Raw genomic sequence first — 16304 nt, forward strand, 5'->3', positions numbered from 1 at the left:
CTCCGGCGAGAGGAGCCGGAGCTGGGGGTCTTGGTGGCAGATGGGCAGAGGTATCGGGGATTGGCTAATCCCAAATCTGCATTCGCTTCTTCACGTAGCAACTGGGGAAAGATGGAGCCAGCTGTCAAATGGAAGACTTTCATGGTCCCCTGCACACAACAGCTGCACAGGCCCTGCCTGCTTGGTTCTAAATTATTAAACATCTTTTTAGTTTGTTCCAGCTGCAGGCATCAGTGTGTTTATGCAGCCTTTGTGCATTTTACATATGATTCCTTCTCCCCTCCTCTCATCAAAATGCTGTTTGTAAAAGTCATTATCCCATCTGTGCCCCAGTTTGGCCAAACAGCCTAAGACAAATCCGATGCTATTCTCCTTCCAGGACAATTTGGGAGTTGAAGATGATTGCAGTGACTTGAGACTTCAGGGGTTTGGTGCTTTTGCTTGCTTTCACTCCACCACCTGTAAGCGCTGGTGTCATCTCAGCAGCTTAAGGGTACACACATGTAATAAGGATCTTTGCAAGTAAGATTTTATCCTTGGAAACATGGCTTTAGAAAAAAAAAAATAAAAATAAAAGAAATAAAATAATAATAATAATAATAAAAAAGCTGTGCCTATCTGTCTATAAGGATTTTTCTGAGCATTTTCATTGGGGAGGGGTGATGGGAGAACCTGCTTTAAATAATCTCTCACTGGCAGCTAGCTTCCCTGAAGATTTCAGCAACAATAATACTGTTATTATTTTCAGGAGACATGAATATTCACAGACTAGGTATAAACCTACCCTGCTTAAATGGGATAGCTCTGCAAGAAAGCCAGTGACTCCTAACTCCTGGACTACAGCTAAAAATGTCTGTGAAGTAATAATGTAATAAACACGCCACTGGCAGTACAAAACATGACCTGATGTATTAATTATATTCCAGAACAAAAAATGGCTTGTTTGAAACGGCTGCTTCCTGCAGGATATTCTGGTTACAGCCAGATTCCTGCACAAAGCAGGTCCCGCTCCCTCCCTCCACGAACGAAGCCCCCACCAGCGCCAGGCGCTTTGCTGCAGACGTTTATTAACCCTTTTGTCCTGTGCACGGTTAGTTTGGAAGCTCTGAACTTGGCACTCAGGTTTCTGATATATATATATATATATATATATATATTTATGTATGTATGTGTGTATATGCGTATATGTATAATTTTTTGCTTTAAACTCCCTTGTCTGCTTTTGCTGGCTGCCCCCCAGAGCTCTTCTTGGCTGGGAGGAGAAGCTGCCAGGGCTTGGCGGTGCGGATGCTCCAGCACAGGGAGGAGGGATGTGGAGATGGTCCCCAACTGTCACCACCCTGGGGACCCACTTGAAACCAGAATCTCACCTTCTCTGCCTCCTGCCCTCTCCCAGGCTTGGGCTGGACTCCAGCGCTGGAGAGACCTTGTCTTGGAAAGGCCATTGCCTCAATCAGCATTTGAATGACATTCCTAACCTTTTCCTTAAGTTCATTAATCCCTTTGTGTTTTCCAGCTCTAAGACCCTAAGTCAGGACATCGTGTAAGCATAAATTTGAAGTTTATGATAGGATTTATGTTTAAATAAGAGCATCTGTTTAAATACCTTATGAATCAAGGCTCTGGACTGAATTTACGGTCATCTGCGTGGGGAGAGATTGGGGTGGCTCTGAAAAACAGCGGTCGAAATCGATTCCAACCCACAAATCTTGGATTTTCAGAGGAGCACATTTCTGTTTGGAGAACCCTCTCCAGAAACATTCCGAGATTGACCCAATTCCCTGAGGTCAGCAAGGCACGTAGTGATTGAAGTGATTGAAACCTTGCTGGAGATATTTCCATAAATATCTTTACAGCCTTGGACCTGCAGCATCATTGCAAAACCAACGCCAAGCGCCGTCACCTGGATCTGCCTGGGGAGACGTGGGCGTCCTCCAGGCCAACCAGCCTTTACGGCTTCGTTTGCAGAGTTCAACGGGATGGAAATCCCTCCCAGCAAAACTCCTGCCCTCCAAATGGCTCCGCTTCACCTCAACATGGGAAGCTCCAGGAAAGACCGATCAGTACAATACCATTCCTCCCACCAAACTGATGTGCTTTTAATTAAAAACAAACAACAAACAAACCCCAAAACCAAAACCAAACCACAACAACAACAACAAAACAAACGAAACAACAAAAAACAAAACCAAAACAGCAACCAAAAAAATCTAACAATATCCTCTTGAAAGTACTTGGAAGGACTCCCTCACCAGTATCAGAAGAGTTTATTGCTGTGAAAAGCCACTTTTTTCACCTTACGAGAAAGAAGGTGCCTGCTAGCAAAGACTCCCTTTGGAAGAACTGGAACATCTTTGGGGATAAATAGTGGTTGCAGGGGGCTGGTTGTTTTACAAGCTGGGTTTGGATGTGCTGTGCACATCTTGTGCACCAGGAACCAGTGAACTTCACACGCCGTTTGTACCAAATTCTCATCGGCCGTAAAATATTAATATCACGTGCATGTAGCACAGTACGTTCGGAAACGCCTTAATGAAGCACTAAGCATTTATTGAACTTCACTTACTTTAACTGCAGCTGGTAAAAGGTTTTCTTTATTGTCCAGCCCCAGAGGACAGTGGTGAAACCAAAATTTCCATGAATGTAAATTCCGGCTTCAGCTAATTTTGATGACAATGACTTCTCTTCTTTATGAGGTGCATAATGAGCCGGACCACAGTCTCGCCAAAAGCCATGACAAGCTCCAAGCATGCCCCAGTGGCCATCAGAGCTTTCTGTACCCAAGGTTTAAACGGAGACTGCCTCCAGCCAGCGCACATGAAGAACTCCGCTTGGCGATAGACAAATGACTCTTTTGTTTTACATTCTTTTTTAATTAGCCTCTTTTTAATGACCTGAGTTAATGTGTCAAAAGGTGCAAAACACAGCGTGACTTCATTTTTAAAAGAGAGCGTTCGCCTTTAATCTTGTAAGTAAAGCAAGTGCACTCTTTAAATATCCGCTGCAAATCCAGATATTGTATTGTAGGACCCAACAGTTTGCTGCGTAGGCTGAATTCCCCATCTCCTGCTCAAACAGCTCGGTCTCCTCAAACCCAACCATGCAAACCTACCTGGCCATGGTCGCACTCACCGTTTTACCAGCACCTCTCTGAATTTCAATGTTATTTCAACTCCAGGTTGCTAAAGCATTTATAAAAAGAATAGAAAGCTTATCTGTTTCCCAAAGTTCCCACGTCAAGACTGAGACCTAGAGACAAAATTATTTTGAGAAGAGAAAAACCATCATCTGCAACTAAAAAGGAATAAATGATCCTGCTGAGAGCAGCAGGATTCCTTTTTTAATTTGCCATGAATTTAGAAATAAGGCTATTTTACTTTTTATGCGGCTATGTTTTCCCACGGGTGGCTCATCCCAAAGACACGGACAAAACCCCTCCAGGTGCCACATTCCTCCTCCTTTCCCAGGAACCTCCCCTCTGCCCTTCCTCCTGGTATTTTTGTCTCTTCCAACTTGTTATTTTAAAAGGACATTGGAACACAAAAATGAATTAGCACTTTGCTGGCAAAACTTAGCAAAACCTGCACATCACTGCTGATTTTATATTCTTATTTCTCACTTATTGCACTTAGGTAGACTGAGGTCTTGCCGTGCAGGATGCTGCACACTCTTGGCATGTGCCACTATTTGTTGTCATGGTTTGAGAAAATCCTTCCTCTTTTCACCCAAAATAACGTCCCAGGAGGACTGGGATGCCAGTGCAAGGTGACCTGTTGGTGGCACATTCCCATGGGCACCGATACATCCTAGTGCAGCCCTGGGCTTTTTTCTAACCCTGCCAATCAAGCTGAATCCTGCCAAATTATATGTTGATTTTGTAATATAGACTAATTTCCACCAGAGATTACTAATCGACTAGGAAAGACATTTTCAGCTGCAACCCCAAACCAAAACCCACCAAATTTAGGGGAAACTCCAATGCAGACCTTGAATGGGGTTTGTGGCTCAGCCTCAAAACCAGGGATGGGATTTAAATCCCTGCTTCCCAGGGTGAAAACGCAGGAGACTAATTCACAGAGTCACTCGACTTCTTTATAATATTGATCTTTTCCTGCAGCTAACAAAGAGAAAATTGTCTAAATGCTACAGTACATCTACACAGAAACACGCAGATCATAACACAGGCACTTACAACAATACCAGGGGTGTCCGCAGAGCTGCATCAATGTCTCCTCTCTACCAAGAAATTAGAATTTTGGTGATCTTTACTGCAGATACATCGCCATGTCATGCGTAAATGCGTGCCAAACTATAACACAGAAATAAATACATTTGAAAAATGCACCATGAAAGACTGAATTTGTGTCATTTTTTTAAAGACAATCACTTTTTTTTTGCCATAGAGCTAAATATTCCTGACTTTACTGGGCCAGGGTCATTAAGCGAGAAGGTATACTACAATAATAAAATTATCAACAGAGCTTTTGACAAGCAGTCATGTGCTTGTAAATGAAATTTATTTAGGTGCCACTCAAAACATTGTAATTAAGAGGTACAGAATGTATTACCAGATGGTTCCTGTTTAGTATCTATTTCCTTTAGAGAACAAGGTGATTAGAGAGAGCACTAACTTGTAACTGAGCACCAAACACCCCACAGGCCTGATCCAGCACCTCTTGGAGTCAATTAAAAACTCCACTGGAATTCCACGCCAGGAAAATCAGGTCCACCCACTATTTATTTCCACAAATGCAATGTCACGGTAGTTTTGTTTTGTTTTGTTTTTCTCTGCGAAACTTTCTTGTATTTTGACAAATAAATAACACGTATACCAGTTGTTCAGAATAGTGACATTTTTACCAATTTTAAATACATCAAATTAAGACCTTTAATTAGACCCTCCTGCATTGAAATGATTAAAAAGTAGGACTAAGGAACAAAAAGGACCTTTCAGTTTCAAGCACAACACAGAAGACAAGATATCCCCTTGAACATCAGTGGTTCATGGAAAATAGACCTTTTAAATACATCAAATAAACTCCATCAGCCAACATGAGATTTTGTTGCTCTTTTCTTTTCTACCCTTTCGCACATAATCTCCATTAATCATTAGTTAGTTCGATGATGTCACAACTACTTTAATTCATGCTACCGCGATTTCCAAAGTGATCTGAAATACTTTCCCACAAAATTGTTAAACGTACACAGGGAAAACATAAAATTAATTTCAAACAGAGAACGTTTTCCAGTGGAAAATGGAAAAACCTTTTCGGCAGAACAGTCTGTTTTATTGCAGTTAACTGGAGGGTGGCTCTCGGCCCTCGCTAGTCTGAGCAATCCCACTGAAGCCCCTTGTGCTCCTCATGTAAACAAAATTTGCAAGTTCTGTTGGAAAACAAGCCCAGCTTTGCAAGGTGCTTCCGAAACCCATCAGCCCCGTGCTTAACTCGAGGCACACAAGCAGCTCTCTGCTTACTTCAGTGAAATTACTGAGGGGTTTGAAATTAAGCACATACTTGAATACACCGCATCGCCAGCCCCTGCTCTTTCCTAATGGAGCCTGCCTGTTTTCCTCCAGTTTCAAAGAGTATCAGAGCACCGTCCTCAAAGTTGTGTCTCCTGCCGTCTCTATAGGCACCTATATAATTCCTGTGCAATCTGCTTTTACTGATTTATTTTTCTATGAATGTCAGCCTTGAAAGGTAAATATTAGCAGAGGGTTTGGAATTTCCCTCCTATACAAAATGTCTTGGTGGCTCCTACAGCCCATTCTAAGCCTGTGGGGACCTGGGTGCTGCGTCCTGGCACCCACAACAAGCAGATCCCTGACACCCTGCAGCCACACACAATTTACTGTATTTCACTGTATGTAGCATAAAAAAAGAGTATGCTCACATGCAAGGGAAGCTTCAAAACCAGCAGGCACCAGTGAGTTCTCCTGGTCTGTACCCGATGGCTCCTGCTCGCTCCTGCAAACAAGGGTGTCTGCTGACACAGACGTTCACGGGGTAGAGTCTGCATGGAAAGAGAAAACGGGAGGTAGATTTGAGAGCTGTCTCGAATTCTTTAAATTGATTTTGATTTTGGAAAAGAAACATTCACATCTAATCTTTAAAAGCAGCTAAAAAGAGCTCAGCATTCAGCGTAAGTACAAACACGCTAAGCTGAGAGACTGAAGACAAATTTTTGCCCCTCTTGAAAACTCAGCTTTAAAAATACAATAAAGTGCTTTACTGTGATTCGTGAGCAAGAAACACAGCCTGGTTGTAACGGACCCTTTTCCAGCAAGTGCACACACTCAGCACATCCCGCAGCAGCGGGTCCGTGACGCTGGTCCCCAGCTCAGCTCCCAGTTTCTGCGGGAGGAGGAGGAGGACAGTCACAGTGGGGCAGATAAGCTCTTCCCCCCAAAATTAGCACTGCTTAACTTTTAATTCAGATCAAGACCATATTTGCTAGATGCAAAATACAAGCAATGAAAAAGTAGATGTGTGTGTTTGTATATATATATAGATAGAGAGGTAACCTGTGGTCTTAATTATAATACTTCAACCACTGAACTAGGTCATGCAGAACCCATTTTTTTTATTCGACGTGTTCACTTAGATAAAAGACAGCATTTTTTTGGAGAATTTGTCCTGTGAGGTGTTTTAAGTCCCAGCAAGTTTCAATTAGTTGTCCTCATTCCATCAAACTTAATTTAGTCCAGGCATATCAGTTGTGAGTTGTAAACTTTCTTCTTTTTCATCAAATGAACCACATCACGTAAAAACTTCTTTCTTTTTTTTCAGAGCAACAGAACTGTCCTAGGAATTTAAACTTTCCAAAGGCAGTTTTGATCTAGAGTAGATTCCCTATTTATTTGTCAAAATAATACCGGGAGTCCTAGTCCATACCATACACAGAAATGGCAGAGTTTTACGATACAGCACATGGGTCAGGACAAGTTAGGAAACCACCCACGACATGAACCGCAACCAAACATTTTATATATTCAGGGATCATTTTTAAGTCTTACTAGTCCATTATTGTACTAGCAGGTATTCATAATTGCCTAAAGGCAATAAAGTGAATAGCTTTTGAGTCTTTCCCTATATCAAATGGAAAGCAAAGGATTGCTTTTCTCCACATCAGACAATACCAAGAGCATTTAACCCCCTTTTTTTTCTTAAGCTGCGCAAACTTCCGTTTCAAACCAAACAATCCTCTCTGTATTCCAAGCACTTTTTTTCCCTCTGACACATTTTAATGACAATAATTTTGTAAATTGTCAATACATAATCATATCAGCTCGTGCCTGCTTTTCAATCGGCACCTCCAGCTTGCATTAATTAAACAGCCTGCCTGACACCGCATCGTCTCCGTAAACAAAGTGAGATTTTCAGAAGCCGCGGCGTGAACTCTTTTCTGGAAATCGGTTATTAAGCTGCAGGTTTCTGTTTCATTTGCCTGCCTTTCACTTTAAAGCAAGCAGCAGCCACTGAGAACACAATAATGAAAGAGGTCATGGAGCACCAGTTGTGCATGAAAGATGCGAAAATTTACTGCAAATGAGACAAGAGCAGTAAATTCATTTTTATTCAAATTACTGTCATCATACATTACCACTTCTCCTGTAAACATTGTGCTTCAGACAGTGTGACAGCATATTATTATTTGCGAGATTATACTATTATTAAGCTATTAACATGTCACCTCCTGCTTGAAACAATGACTCAGCTTGGTACTGCATAATAGGACAAGTTCGGGAGACAAGGCGAGGTGACGGAGAGGTTAGTTGTAAGAAGGGAGGCCATGCATAGAGTGACAGCTGGCACTTAAAGGCTAACATTTATTCAAAAGAGCCCACATAATGAGGACGCGATTCGCTTTTATTTACATACTGTACCCGTCCGCTTTCCATAAACTTGTTCTTTTTCCTCTCTGTCCACGCCAGATGCCCCTGGGCTCCTGCAATGGGCACTGAGGACTCACCTTTCCTGCAAGGAGGAAAAAGTCAGGGAGGAAAGTTCTGGAATGGCAGATGCCCAGTGTCACACAGGGGTGATGGTCACAACATCAGCATCGCTCGGTGCCCCCTGCCACCCTCATCCTTCCAGCGAGGATGCTGTGCGTTGTCCTACAGGTATCATCCCCATGTCCCCAGGAGGTTGCTAACGATTAAAATTTCATACTTTACCGGCTTCAAAGGCTTCTCGTGCAAAGCTGCCATGGCACGCGGCTGGTTTGCTGCTCGGCGTCGCGGCTGCCGTCGGCGCTGTGCTCTCCGCAGCTCTGCCACGGTTTTACCCGGAGTTTAACGGGGGTTTGGTAACTCCCTGGCAGCGTTGCTCCAACCCTCAAACGTTCAAAGCGCTTCTTTCGCAGCCCTAAATGAAATATCAACTATTCCATCCTATGCTCTGCTTTATTTCCCTTCTACCTGGGTTTGCCCTCCTTACCTGACCTGTTCTTGATGAAGTTGAAACCTGTTTATGTAAATATTCTTTTTTTGTGCCTTTGCAGCAATCTTGGGGGAAAAAACAAAGAAAAATGTCATTTTGTGAAGCCAAGTAAACACCAAGCTTTGTTCTAAATTAGTTGGGGAAGTGCCTTGTGAAGTAGAACAAACAGAGAGAGACATCAGCGAGTTACTAATGATCCCTTGTCAGGCTCGCGGAGAAGCCGCAGACACACAAGGTTTTAAAGCCTCCAAGGTTTGGGTTCCCACGTGTGAGATGCAATGAAAGCCACAACACAGACGATGCTTCCGAGGTGCAGCCCTTACAAGTGTCATTTTAACGCTATCCCAAGCTGGAAGAAGCATCTTTCATGTCTTGAAAGCACGGGTAATAGGTATTGGTTTGTTAGTTTTATCCTTAAACAGCTGAGTTAGAAATACGGATATGCAAATGACCACAAGATGTTGATTTTATATTTCTCAAAATTAGAAAAGTGGTGTTATTAGCTGAAACTTCTACCCAGTACCCACATATTAAAGGCATACCTGCTTAGCATGAGTGGAGACATCCCCTTTTCACCTTCCTCCACTTTCTTTTTTTATTTCTTTTCTGGTATTAATCTGTTTCTACTGCATATAGAGTAAGATACAGAGAGGTGGTACCACACCAGGGAAGTGGCCCTGTGTATCGACTTTCCCTGAATAATGTAAGTCCTTTTCTTATACCACCTTATACCCCTCGTTCTCTGAATTCTTCTGTATTGAAATAACTCCAAAACTTCTTTCTTGAGGAAAATACGAGCAAAATACCCTGCCCGTGTCATCACAGTGCATCCCGCTAGGTGCCCTCATGCTGAAGAGCTGCAGTAACTGAGCTCCCCATCCCTGGAAGCCGCACGGATTAAAGCCATAATAATAAAAATGACAAAAAATAGAAGTTTAGACAGTCTGAGCTTGGTGTTCCTCACTGTTGCCCATTTCCAGGATGCTTCCACTAAACTGGAAAGGATGAGGCTCTTTGGGTCTTCTCATCGGGGCCCTTTCGATTGCAGACAACGCGTCCTCTAATCCCCTGTCATCAGGCTGCGCTTTAAGAGCTGTTAGTGGTTTTTCACGTTGTTACCCACATATGGAGGCTGCTCCACAGCCTCATGGCTTTGATATCAGAAACCTTCTCCAAAATTTCCAACCTCCGTGTAGTCACAGGTAGCTGGTGCCTATATGTTGTGGAGCCAACTTTATCCAAGAACCCTATTTTCCCTCTCACTTGAGCACCATAATAAAATAATTTAGCATCAGTAGTCTACACTTTCGCCTCTCATTTCTCATAAACAAGAGGTTTTGTTTTAGTAAACATGCATTTATTTGCCAACAGAGTTTTCCCTTTGGTAAGGTCACCCTTGCCCATCAGTTAGTTTTTCCATTCTTTTCATTGTGCTTTGACTTTCTTGGCCATGGACTGTCCTGAACTGTCAGGATCTCCTGACCCTGCTGGTGAAAACGTCCTCGCTCCCACAGACCAGCTCTCCCAGCTCCTTTGTGGACATGTCCTGGTCAGCAACTGCTGCATTTTATCACAGGAGCAGGACTCGTATTGACCTGCTTGTTATTTTAGGAGAATAAAGTACCCTGCAAGATCATCCACAGAATTCAAAATAGTCCAGCAAAGTTGGAAGCACGAGGCTTCGTGCTGTTGCCTCATTGCCCTTCGTTATCACCTATTTTCTTGAGCTGTTTGCCCTTTGTGGATACCGTCCTCGTTCACCTCACATTTACTAAAACAAAAAATAAGACATAAGGATCTTGGGCTTGGCTCCTAAACCGTAATGAGATCCATAGATGGAAATTATTCTCAATTTACTGGATGTGTACAAAACAGCGCTACCTTATCCCACTGCTTACTCCAGTAGCTAAATAAGAGCTCGGGGGACTGATGTGGTGTCAGTTTTTAAATTGTTAACTATAAGAGATATACAGACCCCTGCATCCCACCAACATGAATCATGTTGGACAAAACTCACAATAAGAAAGTTGCTGTGGTTTTTAATCCAGCTCTTAAGCAACGCAGCCCAGTGCACTAACAAAAGATCAGCACAGGAACCATTAAATGCTGGATTTTCCCAGTGCACTGTGAATACGCATATAAACACAGAGTAACCTTAGGCTTAATCAGGGTTCAAAGCATAGTTGGGCACCTCTTAAAACACTTTTTTGTTTACACTGCTGCAGCCTAGACTTGCATTTCCTTGCATGGTGTCAGCCATGCTTGCAGACTTCATTTTTAACCAGAAGTTAATAAGGCTGCAGAAATTGTTCTTAAATAGAAATCAGTGAGATTATAAGAACACACAAAAATCACAAGTGAAAATGTGGGACCAAAGAAACCCTTAAAAGTATAAAATCAGCGCCAAAACTGAAACTGTTCTCCATTTCCTCAAGCACAGCCATAGATTATTTAGGCTGCAAGAGCAGTAAGATCCTGCGTCCTTCAGACTTGAATCACAATGGCTAACAGCAACGATTGTCTGCGAACTTAATAACACTGTTCTGCAACTGCGTGCTGCATTGTCCAAACATGAAATATGCTTAAATCTAACAGCAGTAAGAAGAAACAAATCATAACGCAGGTAGCTGCTCGGGTGCAGCCAGCGCGCAGCTATCAGCAGCGTGCCAGCCAACAAAGGAATGGCCGTTTGGGCCACGATGACAAATGTTTGATCTGATTTATCAAAGGAGATGGTTTGACGAGACCAAATTAAACCATTTTGTGATTCCCCCTCGACACGCACAATGAATGTGTGTTTATACTCGCAGAAACCACATGTAACATTTACTCATATATTCAAAGCAATGACTGTAAGAAGCCAGTTCCAAGCTGCTGACGGGGAGTCACCGAACCCGCCACCGCCCACTCTGACGGGGGAACTACATTATTTCTATTATCCTATTGGGCTTCACACCAGGAATAGAGGCACTTGCCCTTATTTGAAGCTAGCAGACACCAGGAGAATTTGCTGATTGCTAATGAGAAAGCCAAGGTTTTGTTGATATCATCTGGGACGTTCTTGCTGTGGTCTGCTATTAAGATCTGGAGCCCTACATAACACACCATATTAAGCAGGCAGTGACTTTATTATGGGATCAGTATAACTTTTCATGTCTGGTGTACTCCTAAAGCCGAGGCTAAAACACCTTTTTCCAGAATATGAAACATAATATCTTGGTGCTAGCTGCATTATTTAAAAAGGGGCAATGTGGTTCATAACTTTACATTTATTGCATACTTTTAAGCCACTTGACCCATATAAATATTACTATAGAGTTGCCCTCAGTTATTAAATTCTTATTGCTTATAAAAAGGGCAGCAGGAAGTATATAATCTATAGACTAAGGTGTGTTTTTTTTAAGGGGGAGATGGAAGAATAAAAAAGGAGGAAGGCTGGAAACAAATGTGTTTTGATCCTGTCCATAGCCTTGAAGTTAATACTTTTTCTGGCTTAAAGCAAAAGTCTGTTTATTTAAACTTCAGGAATTAGGTACTAGCATAACAAGTAGGTCCCTACCTTCCTGAAGCCGAACTGGAAACCCCACCTCTTAAAAGAAATTGTTTGCAGAAACTTTTCGGGTTTTATTAGAGTCAAGGCCAGGTAAAAACGGGACGCGTTTGCTGCGGCTCCCGCGTGGCTCAGGCTATTCCAAAAAAAAACCCCACCAAACCTACAAGCATGCTACTATAGGGCTATTTTGAGGTGATTTTGGGTGCCTGGTGTGCACGTCGGTGCTCGCGAGCTCCGTTTTGCACGCTCGCTCGTGCACGTGCGCCTGGATGACAGCGAGGACAACACATTAACATAGGTAATTTTACTTCAGAGTTGCTCGGGGCAGAACCTCGAGACCTAGAGGTTACTGCTGTCAAAGTAGGACCTTTTTCTTCCTGTCACTTCTTGCAGAGATGAAGGGAAAGATTTCCCTTAGCCTACAGCATTTAGCGTGCGAACGCTCCACCACAACATTTTGAAACTATAGAAATCATGAAACCAGCCTGTGACCTTCCATTTCAGTGACAGTACAGGAATCCCTTGAGCAGCGGAGGCATCCTCTGATATTTGGAAAAGTGTCATGTTTTCTTTACAGAGAAAACTGTCATATTGTTGTTGGCATAAAATACAACACTTCCTGGAGTTGTGATTTCCTTGTTTGCTACAAAATGTCACCTGGGCAACTGACATGTTTTTGTTTTGCTTAGAGCAACTTCCCACTTATGATATTCAAATCGAGTTGATATTGATACCTTAAGCTGTGCTGAAAGGAGCGGCAATTACAGACATCTGAAATTCCTCAAGAAAAAGGCAGTTTAGCTAAAAGACGCGGACCCTCCCGACAACGGCAATCCGGCTGCAAGTTAAACACAGCCCTGCTATCATTTGCAAGCTATTGATGTGCCAGGCAATAATTCTCCAGCAGGAAAAAGTCTCGGGAAGAAGCGGGCTCAGATAAATGAGATGCTTCCCCAAAATAAGCAGCTGAGTGTTTGTTGGAAAAAAAAAAGAGAAAGAAAAAGAAGAAAAAAAGGCAAAACAAAATGCTCAGCCTGAAGCAATAAGTAGAACTGACTAGAAAACTACAGGGCTTTTAAATCATCCTTGCACTTACATCTTGAAGTACAAAAGGATTTTAATCTTAGCTGGCATAGCCTTCCTGTAGCATTGCTTTTAGGGGGGAGAACTTTAACCTTCGGGTCAGTAGGATTGCTTTGCTTTAAATACCAGAGTTCTCTTTTTTTATGACATTTAAAAAATTAATTACAGGATTCATAATTCTGAATATTGCAAGTAGCAATTTGGACTGAAATTAAGGGTGCGAGAGGTGTCCCTTTTTTGTGCAGCTGAAGAGCTGAAGGGAAGAAAATCATATTTACATTTTAAAAACTCCAAATGCTTTCAAAGCAAGAAAAAATTAACTCTTCCATTCCACAATGCTGTGATAGCTGGGAAAGTTAAATCGACAGCTTGTATTATGCAACTTGAAGCAGCTGATGATCTTCAAGGGGGATTTCACAAAAGGAGCTGAATGGGTGCTGGAATATTTGAGGCTTATTTAACATTTTCTTTGCTAAAGATGTCTTAATGGAAAAAAGTGTCCACCCTTGATGTGGGCAGAGGAAACAGGTCTGTGTTTATTGCTTTCCAGTAAGTAGTTAATGATGCTAGTTTTGATGTGTGGGTGTAAAATATAAACAAACCTAAGTAGACACATGGATATCTATATGTCTAGATATGTTTATCTCTAAGTATCACAGAGATTTTCCCTGTGTGAGCTCTGGGTGAAGCTATGCAGATGCAGAAACAGAATAATTACTTCTCAACAGAAACAACAAAAAAATCCTTTTTAAGGTAAAGGGAGCCTATTGTGTTTGAAGTTGTAATAGGGAAAAAAAAAAATCCTAAAATTATATCCATTTAGCAGACACTCCGCTTCATTTAGGAACTCTGTCTTTTAAATGAACAAGCAATTTTTTAACAGATTTACATGTTTTGCAAAATATGTCAAACAAACTAAAGAGAAGGTCTCCTAATTACTCATCAAACAGACTCCAGTCAGCGGGGAATGCAGCTGGAGCGATGTGTTGCGCTAATGTTAGGGCAGACCCGGAATGTTTCCTCCTGGAAAATAACAAGAGCAGCAGCAGCAGCACCGGCAGCAGCAACAGCCCGTTCGGCAGCGCCCGAGGGTCGATCCTGCCCGACCAGCCGCGTGTGCTGAGCACATGAGGTCAGCCCAGGGCTCACATCACACCCTACACACCACCCTTCTGTGGGAAAAAACCAGCCTTACCCGGCTCTTTGCGACGCACAGGACACTAAACCTGCGCCGTTTAGTATGCAGGTGATGAGCAAAGTTTCCCGTGCACGCAGGATCTTTCTTTTTGTTTCTTTCATTAAGTATCTGCCACAGCAAGATTTCCACGAAAGGCTAATTAGAAAATACGCAGAAATGCTTCCTGCTTTTAATGCGAAATTGTATTAGACACTGTTTGGTAGGAACAGGGGAAAGTCACCATTAGGCATATTAATGACCGTCCCTTTTAACAAAGCTGCTCGCTTCTCTTGGCGTCGGAATTCATTTGAAAACAAGAACACTGCCGAATTAGTGGCCTTCCTTTCACATGCAGGGCGATGTTATCTGATATTATATATATACAGATTTTGCTGGCACAGTAATCGTAGCGAAATTCCTCATTGCTGCATAGTTGTTCCAACGCAGGGCCCTCTTATCCTGCTCTCCCTCTTCAGCCAAAACTCTGACTCACTTCTAACAGGAACATTTTCTAGGCAACAGCTCTGGCACAGGGCTCACGGTTTGTAACTCTTCATGTCTCCCCTAAACGAAGCAAGCGATGTTTGGCATATCCCCAGCGCAAGACATTTTTAAAGGTATATTTAAGACGTGTGCATCGTACTGCGGAGTGTATGTGGCAGAGTTAAGAGCAGCGCGTAAAGGGCCGTGCAAATGCACAGCCTCAACCGCTCTGATCCTCACCGACCGTCAGCCTCGCTCCTCCGGAAATCATTCAATTTGGAGAGCTCAGATTGCCAGTCTGGAATAAGCATTACATTGAATAATTATCCTGATGTGCACCCCAAGAGCTGCAAAGAACATGAAGCTGATAATTCCACTGCAGCCAAGAGCAGAATTGGACCCGTAATTGCCACTCTTTCCTGATCTATTCTGTAATTCATATTTTCAACAATGTGCAATCCATTAGCAGTACAGAAAAACACGCAGTATCTACTTGGGTGGACTCAGGATTCTTGGGTCACTCTAAGACAGATGTTTTTTGGTTTTTGTATTTTTTTGTGATTCCTCCCCCCCCCCCTCAGTTTGCTTTCAATTATATTGGAACTGCTCGAGTATTTCCATAGGATTTTTAAGATAAGTGGAAGGATTATTGGTCATGCTCCTTGAAATTCATCACAGAGCGGTGCTGGCTTTGACTGTAGCTGGTTATTTGTTGTATTTCTCTAAAGTGGAATATGTTCAGGACACGCACCCTTCAAAGGTTTGCAAGGAGGAAAACAGTCTCAGCAGCATCTGCCTTCGCATCAGCTCCTGTAGGGTCCTTAAATAACTCCTCTCCAACGTGGCAATATTTCAATATTCCGCTAAAAGATCCTTGTTAACAGGAGGGACCTCGGATCTCATAACTGGGTTTTTATTACAAATCCCAGGGATGTTTGTTCTATAGATACAAAGGAAAACTTCTACTGTCTTGACTTTTTTTGAGGCAAATGTTTCAGGGGTTGTGTTTTTTAAACTACGTGTATTTAGTAAATGCAATTACCTACCTTCTACTAGTGGAACTTTATTTTCTTCATTTATAGTAATATATAGATCTGAAATTCCAAGGGTTTCTGGTGCTTTTCAGCTGTCACCTCAAGTCAAAACCATGGAGTTCAGCTATAAAAAAAATTATATATTATAAATTTAACTTGACCTAACTGAAGGTTTCTAAAGTGAGTGGGTATTTTTTACATTAAAAAAATATATATTATTACAACTGTATTATCCACACATCTCCTCATTTCTATTTACACCACAAAACACCCCGTTCTCCAAAATGCGGTCTGAACTTCAGTCCCTGCTAATATCTGCGACAGAGGGTGCTTCAGAGAATATACTTTTATAAAATACAAAAGACACTTCGCAACGTTTTGGGTCGTAAACCAAAAAACCACACGGTCCGATATACAATAGCACCTACACATCCATAGGTATTGTTTGATTGCAGAGGGAACCCCCCCATTTTCACAATCTCCCCACGGTCCTGCCCACGCTAAGCACAACCCTTCATCCCACCTTATGG

At 42.3% G+C, this 16304-nt stretch overlaps 1 long non-coding RNA gene across 1 annotated transcript in view; it reads right to left on the reverse strand.

The window, feature by feature from the left end:
• LOC110363074 (uncharacterized) overlaps positions 1 to 16304 on the reverse strand; it is a 96502-nt gene that overhangs the window by 32509 nt on the left and 47689 nt on the right. The window contains exons 17-21 of the long non-coding RNA XR_010473360.1: positions 8180 to 15898; positions 7889 to 7979; positions 6235 to 6356; positions 5896 to 6015; positions 4193 to 4309 (exon numbers count right to left, since the gene is read on the reverse strand). This is a non-coding gene — a long non-coding RNA (uncharacterized LOC110363074). The remainder of the gene's footprint in view (positions 1 to 4192; positions 4310 to 5895; positions 6016 to 6234; positions 6357 to 7888; positions 7980 to 8179; positions 15899 to 16304) is intronic.

The sequence above is a fragment of the Columba livia genome, chromosome 6, assembly GCF_036013475.1.
Source record: "Columba livia isolate bColLiv1 breed racing homer chromosome 6, bColLiv1.pat.W.v2, whole genome shotgun sequence".
Classification (NCBI taxonomy): Eukaryota; Metazoa; Chordata; class Aves; order Columbiformes; family Columbidae; genus Columba; species Columba livia.